The sequence below is a fragment of the Engraulis encrasicolus genome, chromosome 17 (assembly GCF_034702125.1).
Source record: "Engraulis encrasicolus isolate BLACKSEA-1 chromosome 17, IST_EnEncr_1.0, whole genome shotgun sequence".
In the NCBI taxonomy this organism is placed as follows: domain Eukaryota; kingdom Metazoa; phylum Chordata; class Actinopteri; order Clupeiformes; family Engraulidae; genus Engraulis; species Engraulis encrasicolus.
The window spans coordinates 18,721,478-18,729,560 of record NC_085873.1 but is presented as its reverse complement, the minus strand read 5'-3'; the positions used below and the strand labels follow the sequence as shown (position 1 = coordinate 18,729,560).

Below are 8,083 nucleotides of genomic sequence, written 5' to 3'. Positions count from 1 at the left end.
AGCATTTTTAAGCATGGATTATGGATCAGTTGTAGCAGCATGAGGACTGAGACCACTGCATTGTGGGGACTAGGATCCGGCAAAAATCATCAATAATCCACCATGCAAATGCCCTGTATGCCCTATGGCCAGGCCAGCCATGCCCTCACTGTTTAGCTGCTGTCTCTGTTATTTGGCTAATTTGGATTTTGTCATAGAATGGCTGTCTATGGGCATGTCTAAATTGGTTCATAAAACCACCACAAACATTTGTTTTCAAGAATGTGCAGCTCACCAACTGTTCAGGGATATTCACTGGTATTCCATAACGATTTGTAGGAAAACATGGATTCTGCCGTGTTTTATGTAGAATTTTGTAAATATTCATTCACAAAATGACAAATAGAAATGGGAGAATGCTAGTGAACACCTCAAACCACTTTGTGAGCTGCATACCTTCGAAAACAAATATTAAGGGTGGTTTTTAAGAACATATTTAGACATGCCCATAGCCGGCCATTGTAAAGCCAATTGAGACAAAATACAAATCAGCCAAATAACGGAGACCGCAGCAAACAACAAAAACATGAAAACTGAATAACTATTTGTGTGCAGCCATGATGTAATGGTCAGGGAGCTGGACTGTAGATCAGAGGGTTTCAAGTTCGAATCCCACCCTTGCCTCTCCCAATAACTCCATCCATGGTTGAAGTGCCCTTGAGGAAGGCACCTAACCCCACATTGCCCCAGGGACTGTAACCAATAGCCTGTAATATTTGTAAGTCATGAAAACCATGAGCAACTATAGACCATGGTAAAATCATGGTTAATTTCCGTAAGGGTTATACAAGAAATGAATTAGGCCTACCTTTAAACCTTTTGGCCGTAGCCAAAGACATAGGCTGCCATTCCTGTCTTGATACTCTGCCTAAGCCAAACCGTTGTCCACCACGTAGAAAGATGCATATGTAATTTCTGTATTTATCTGTGAATACCAATAATAATAAGCATATGATAAAATAAAAATGAAGAAATGCATGAAGCATGACAAGTCAAATCAATTATTTTAAATAAATAAATAAATAAAGACAACAAGACACCCAACTCAAAAAAATTAAAATAAAAACAAGTAATCAAGTAATCGTAATAGTAAATCAAACATTTACCTTGGGATACCATTTTAAATATCTACAGAGACTGTGATTTAGGGTATTTTCACACCTAGACCTCTTTAGGTTAACCGAACTCCTTGAAGTCCTAGTCCTCTTTAGTAAGTGGACCAAAAAGTGAACCGACAGCAAAAGGACTCAGTTCTGTTTTTGTTCATATTGTGAGTGTATTATGTGTATTACAAAACAACTGGCTGCTTTTTCTGGTTCTGTTAGACCTTTTATGGTGTGTCAGCCCTCTTTCTGATCACACCCAATCCTCTAGACCTCCTTAAGTGATTACACCCAGTCACAAGTGTAACTTGTCAGAACTCATAAGTGAACCGTACTGACACCACATCAATAAAGGTCTCAGTATGGTTCACTTCCAAGGGGTCTGGGTACACTTTGAAGCATTCACATATGCACAGAAAATGCTGAGTCACAGGTCTGAGTTCTAGACTACACGGTGCAGGAAATGGTCAAAAAAGGTAGTGCAACTATGCTGCTCATTGAAACTGGGCTGCCTATTGCCAAATTTCATCTTTACATGAAAGTTTGCTAAGTAATAAACATATATTCTCTAGTGTGGTCCAGGTACAGTCATTTTTGCAGCTAAAAATGGCTATTTTTGGAAATTCAAAATGGCTCATGTATGAAAAGTGCAATTTTTCCAGTCATAATGAATACCTAGAATTTGATGGTGGTGGCAAGTATTCATGAAAAAGGTAACATTTCTGAATGGTTAGCATGAATTCTGGAAATAAACAACTACAGATCTTACACAGTGTCCCTTTAAATGGCTGAAAGACACCAGGTGTGAAAACGCTATCAATTGTCCTAACGTTAGCATACCCAATTTTGACAGTGTTAGCAAATTAACTCACCTGATCCTCAAGCCTAAGCTTAATGTTATTTATTACTATTTTTATACAATTATTACACCAGTCTCTTCTTGCTACTATGTCATCCTGTCCTACACATGTAATGTAATGTAATGTAATGTAACTTAAATTAATGTCCTGTCTCTGTCAAAGCAGTCCCTTTGTATGTCCAGGGCATGTGACAAAATTGACAATAAAACTGACTTTGAACCTTTATGGTGTAACATGGGGCCTATAGGCTACTACAAAGCTGGTTCAGGATAAGTTAAGGTTAAGTTAAGAGGAAAACACTCTAATACAATAGCTTTTCTTAACAAAATGAGGACTCCAGAATCTTCTATTAGATTAACTTAACTCTTCATTTAACTCTAACCTGAATTTATCCTGAACCAGCTTTGTCGTATAGGCCCATGATGTATTGTGGTGATATTGCACTCTAAATAATGAATATTATTATTATTCTACCATGAAGACTCGAGAGGCAAACGAACGTTATTAACATTTATTGAACATTAGACATGATACAGGAATGCATAAAAGTTTGGCGAACAATAACACTTGATAAAATGCATGAATCAGTTTGGCGAAGGTTCCCGTCTTCGCGTTGAACTCCGGGATAGGACAGCATATCCTCCAGCGGAGATGGAGGCGGGCGTAGCCTGCCCCCTAACAGACGGGAACCTCTGGTGACGGTGGACGGAGGGGTGGTGGTGGCTTCAAAATCGGCTTAACTGAAAAGCAGAGAACAGAATGAGTGACAGCTATTTAAACAAACGTGAATGTGATCCATTGGCTGAGAGGTAACGATGCATGAGTGACGCGTAACGGGGGAACCCCCAATCTCGCGTTGTGATTGGTTGGCGATCCTGGGCAATGATGACGCATGTATGATCTGTCAAAAGGAAGATTTGTTGGTTGGCCTAGTAGGCTAAGTTTGACAGCCGAGAAATTCGAGTCTCCCTGGTAGAATTTACGCAAGCTCCCATTTCTACCATGAAGACTCGAGAGGCAAACGAACGTTATTAACATTTATTGAACATTAGACATGATACAGGAATGCATAAAAGTTTGGCGAACAATAACACTTGATAAAATGCATGAATCAGTTTGGCGAAGGTTCCCGTCTTCGCGTTGAACTCCGGGATAGGACAGCATATCCTCAGAGACGGTCTTATACGAGACGAATCACTCATGAAACCTTCCATAGGAATGAACGAGAGCATTTGGCTACGCGAACATGGCGTTTGCCGGTGTCACTCCCACCTGTCCGGTAACGAGAGCCAATTGCTTGCTGAGCTGCGCTGTCACTTATCCAATCGTCTCGACGCCTCGACGCAAGTGCAAACGTAAACCTTTACGACTGCTCGTACCTAATCGGTTTGTTTGCTGGCGGCCATGTGGTTTGTTTGCCGTCCGTGGAAACTTCATTGTGAATTGGGCAGAGAGCGCAACTCGACCATTAATCACCTTTCTGCGCCCATACAAAATGCAGGTGCAAGACAAAGGGACAGATATAATCACGGAAACAAAAACGGCCGTGTACATAGACCTACATGTGCACACCAGTTGTGGTTTTTCTTATGGTTGAAAACAAATAAGTAAGAAAAAGCAAAACGGGAGCAAGTCTGCAAGACATTCAACTTTGATCAGTTTAGCTTTTTTTTCTTATATTTTTCACCGTTGGTCAAAGCTATTATCAGTTTGGGCAACAACATGATAGGCCCTATCACAGTTTAAAACACCAACTTTGAGGCAGGCTAGCCTACATCATTAATTTATTCAATAGCCTTTTTTTTTTTTTTTTTTTTACTGATGAGCAGGGACGACCATTGTGCTTACTGCTTTGGCTATCAGAAAATAAATCCAGTGTCTTTTCTGTACGATGACCGGAGAATGGATGCCCGTTTGACAGCCGGCCGGAAGAGGTGAAGTCCACGCAACTTGCTCCCACCTGCCGCAAAACAGAACGTTGTCGTGGAATGTGGCGCATGCGCAGATCAAAAATAGCATAAAGAAAAACGCTGTTTTAAAGTGTTACTTTCATGTTTCGGTCATTCTAAGACGGCCATTAAACCCAGTTTTTCATTGTGATTCCAACCATATGAGTTGTGTATCGCTGTGTTGTCCCACTGTCACACAACATTATTTCCCCCATTCATTCTTATATACCCCATCACTGACTAATCTCAAATAGTCAGTTTGAGGCGTAGCCAAGATGGCCGCCGAGTGATGGGACTTATGGGAACAGACTTTGATATCCTCCAGCGGAGATGGAGGCGGGCGTAGCCTGCCCCAAAATAGAGATTAGAAGTGAACTCACCTACCGCTTACAAGGAGACACCATCTGAAAGACATGAAAAGTTAGTTAGATGATTGATTGATGATAGACGGAAGATGAAGGATGATAGGTGATGATGATGAGATGATGATGATAATGATAATGATGATAATGATGACGATGACAATGATGACAATGGCAATGATGACGATAATGATGATAATGATGACAATGATGACAATGATGAAGATGATAATGATAATGATGACAATGACGATAATGATGACAATGATGATAATGATGACGATGATAACAATGATGATGATGATAAAGATGATAATGATAACGATGACAATGACGACAATGATTACAATGATAATAATAATAATGATGATGATGAGTGATAAGTGATAGGTGTTGGAAGACAAATGATGATAGATTAAATGAGATTATAAATGATAGGGATGTTCTAAGGTTTAAGATTATGGGCGGTGGTCTAGCGGAGGCATGAAGCCTGTGATGATGATGGTGATGATAATGTCGGTACCTTAGGCTATGCGAGAAGACATGGCGCGGATGCGCTGAGAGCAGAGACACAGCAGAGCGTTATGATTTGATTGATAGATGCACCTTGGTCAGGAGAGCGCTGAAAACTTAGATTATGACAGTAGGTAGAGAGCCGGAATCGTGACCTAGGAGAGAGAGTAGAACATGGTGATGAATGAGTAAATGAATGGATGGATGAATGAATGTAGGCTATAATATGTGGTATGATAGTTGACATCATAGATAAACAACCATGGCAACTAGGCTGGTTCAATGTTACAAAATATAGAGATAACAGGCTTACGGACCACTATAAAATCGATCTGATAGATGAGAGAAGGATAGAATACAGACATGACCGGGTGACCGGAGCGATAGCCCCCCAAGAGATGGAGTGAATGCCGCCGGTGCAGCAAAATACCACCGTCACCAGAAATGAGAATAGAAAACATAAAGTTACAGACCAGATATAGCATGCTTCAACGACGTGATGAGGAGTGAGGCAAATGCAGGAAGCGTATGCGCCAGACGACCAACGGCCCAGCGCCTTGATCGCAGTAGGGGACAGACCCCGCTTAGCGGCCGTGGTGGCCACGCCGATTCTGAACGAGCGTGCTGTATACCTCTTGGGCGAGGAACGAGAAGAACGAAACAGAGTTAACAGAACAGAAACAGTACACTGAGCCAGATGACAAAGCGAGGAATGAGCCGAATGCACGATGCACTGCGTCAGACCAGCGGCTGAAAGCCTGCACTATGCGGGCGTCTGCCCAGAGTGGTGAGAGAGACAGCTTTAGACAAAGCATGAGTGGCTAACATTAAAAGACGAGCACCTCGGCCAGGATAGCAGAAAGGTCAGGTTAAAACAGAGGAGAATCGGCAGACAACTGGTAATCATGACCTAAGAGAGGGAGAGAGCAGAGCTTGTAGCTGAAACGAACAATGAATGAAACACCAAGAAAACATCTCGACCAAGAATAATAACACCATGTCAGTTATGATAAACACCTACGCGGTGTGGCGCGGTGAAAAGTCAGGAGAATGCAGAAAGTGCGAGCTTACGACAGAGGAGAGTTGGAGAGCCAGTTATCGAGACCTGAGAGGGACAGAGCAGAAAGCTGAAACATCACTGAATAACGGCACCAGAACAAAAACGGCATATCAAAATAGACATAAACTCCTACTCGCTACCAGTGGGTAGCTGCGATAAGTTTGTCATGCAGGATGGATGAGGATACCGATACAACCAGGTGACTGGCGTTAAAGTTGGGGCGACAGCCCAGTGCGATGCTGAGGCGATGGCCCATTGTGATGCCGAGTTGTGATGTTGAGCCGTGGTGTTGAGGTGCGACAGCCCAGGGCAATGCTGAGGTGAGCCGTTGATGCACGAGCCCTGAGGCGCCGGCCCAGGGTGATGTTGAGTCGCCGGCCCAGGGTGATGTTGAGTCGCCGGCCCAGGGTGATGTAGAGTCGCCGGCCCAGGGTGATGTAGAGTCGCCGGCCCAGGGTGATGTAGAGTCGCCGGCCCAGGGTGATGTAGAGTCGCCGGCCCAGGATGATGTAGAGTCGCCGGCCCAGGATGATGTAGAGTCGCCGGCCCAGGATGATGTAGAGTCGCCGGCCCAGGATGATGTAGAGTCGCCGGCCCAGGATGACGTTGGGGCCGATGCCCAGTCCAGTGTCGGGGCCGATGCCCAGTCCGTCGTCGGGGCCAGAGCCCAGTCCGTCGTCGGGGCCAGAGCCCAGTCCGTCGTTGGGGCCAGAGCCCAGTCCATCTTTGGGGCCAGAGCCCAGTCCATCTTTGGGGCCAGAGCCCAGTCCATCGTTGGGGCCAGAGCCCAGTCCGACGTTGGGGCCGATGCCCAGTCCGACGTTGGGGCCGATGCCCAGTGCATGACGTAGCGTATGCCCTACGTGGAGCGGCAGGCGCACGTGTATGTGAAAGTGTACGGGAAAGCAGCAGAGACCACCATCACCAGATATGAGAAAACAAACACAATACGACACATCACAGTCCGAGCGCCCTGACGATTCCAATGAAGCCTAAGGGCACGAGTGGTGTACAGAGTGAGAGGGTTAGCCCATAGATGAATGGGATCAGAACCCTGACAGGACTCCATGGGCAGAGTTTCATGTATAATTTAAGTATGATTATTAACTGTCATCATCGATGTACTTCCCACGGATATCACTCATTTATTTACTTAAATTTGGACGGTGTATATGTAGCCCATTGTGATCAGAATAACTCGAAATAGACAAGGCATTGCAACCGGCTACAATGTCCCTCGATGCGACCGGGCGCAGGCCGAAAGCCCCGCGTGATCTTTAAAGGTACACTGTGCAGGAAATGGTCAAAAAAAAGAAATGCAACTATGCTGCTCGTTGAAACTGAGCTGCCTATTGCCAAATTTGGTCTTTACATGAACATTTACCATGTAATAAACAATATTTTCTAGTATGGTCCAAGTAAAGTCATTGTTTGGTGCTAAAAATTGCTATTTGGTAAATTCAAAATGGTGGACCATGGAGAAGATCCCCCCTTACATGTAAGAAAAGTGCAATTTTTCAGTCATAAGGAATACTTGGAATTTGATGGTGGGGTAAGTATTCATGAAAAAAGGTAATTAGTGAACTGGCAGCATGAAGTCTGGAAATAAACAACTAAAAATCTCACACAGTGTCCCTTTAACTTAATCCAGCCCTGAATGACTTGAAGCGGGAGTGAGGAAGCAAGGTACACTTATCAATACAAACTGCAGGCAGTGCGATGACATGAGGTGATGATTGGCACGCGCGCATAAGCTTAATGTGCGATCCAGAAGTCTAGGCCTACGAACCGAAGTCATAACTCTTAAAATTCAACGAGACCGCCACATGGGCCAGTCCATGCAAACGAAAACGTAAAATAGGCTCGTGTTGTGGGCATAGGCTACTGAACGGAACATGAAAATAGGCAGGTGCAAACTGATGAACGCACGACCGGAATCCACGTGAATGAAAAACTGAAGGCGGTGCTACGGCCCGTAGGCTGAGGTCCTTGCAACATCGCTCCGGAACATAGGAAGTACGTTTGTAATCAGGACAATTAAGAACGAGTGCAAGGCTCTGCAATGTCCTCCGTCCGGTGTCGTGACAGGCAGTAGCACGAAACAACACAGAAGGTAATGTGGGTTATGCATGCGGGCGAGGCGCTTCGATATATAAGTAGCCCATATAGATCTGTATCCCCAGCAAACGTTCCAAAA

At 44.2% G+C, this 8,083-nt stretch overlaps 1 long non-coding RNA gene across 1 annotated transcript; it reads right to left on the bottom strand.

Moving 5' to 3' along the window:
* Positions 1–2,499: 2,499 nt before the first annotated feature.
* Positions 2,500–5,541, bottom strand: LOC134467300 (uncharacterized). Its single transcript, XR_010038507.1, has 3 exons — positions 4,837–5,541; positions 4,332–4,355; positions 2,500–2,742 (listed from the first exon to the last, which is right to left on the bottom strand). It is a non-coding gene; the product is annotated as an uncharacterized LOC134467300 (long non-coding RNA).
* Between the last annotated feature and the right edge of the window lie 2,542 nt (positions 5,542–8,083).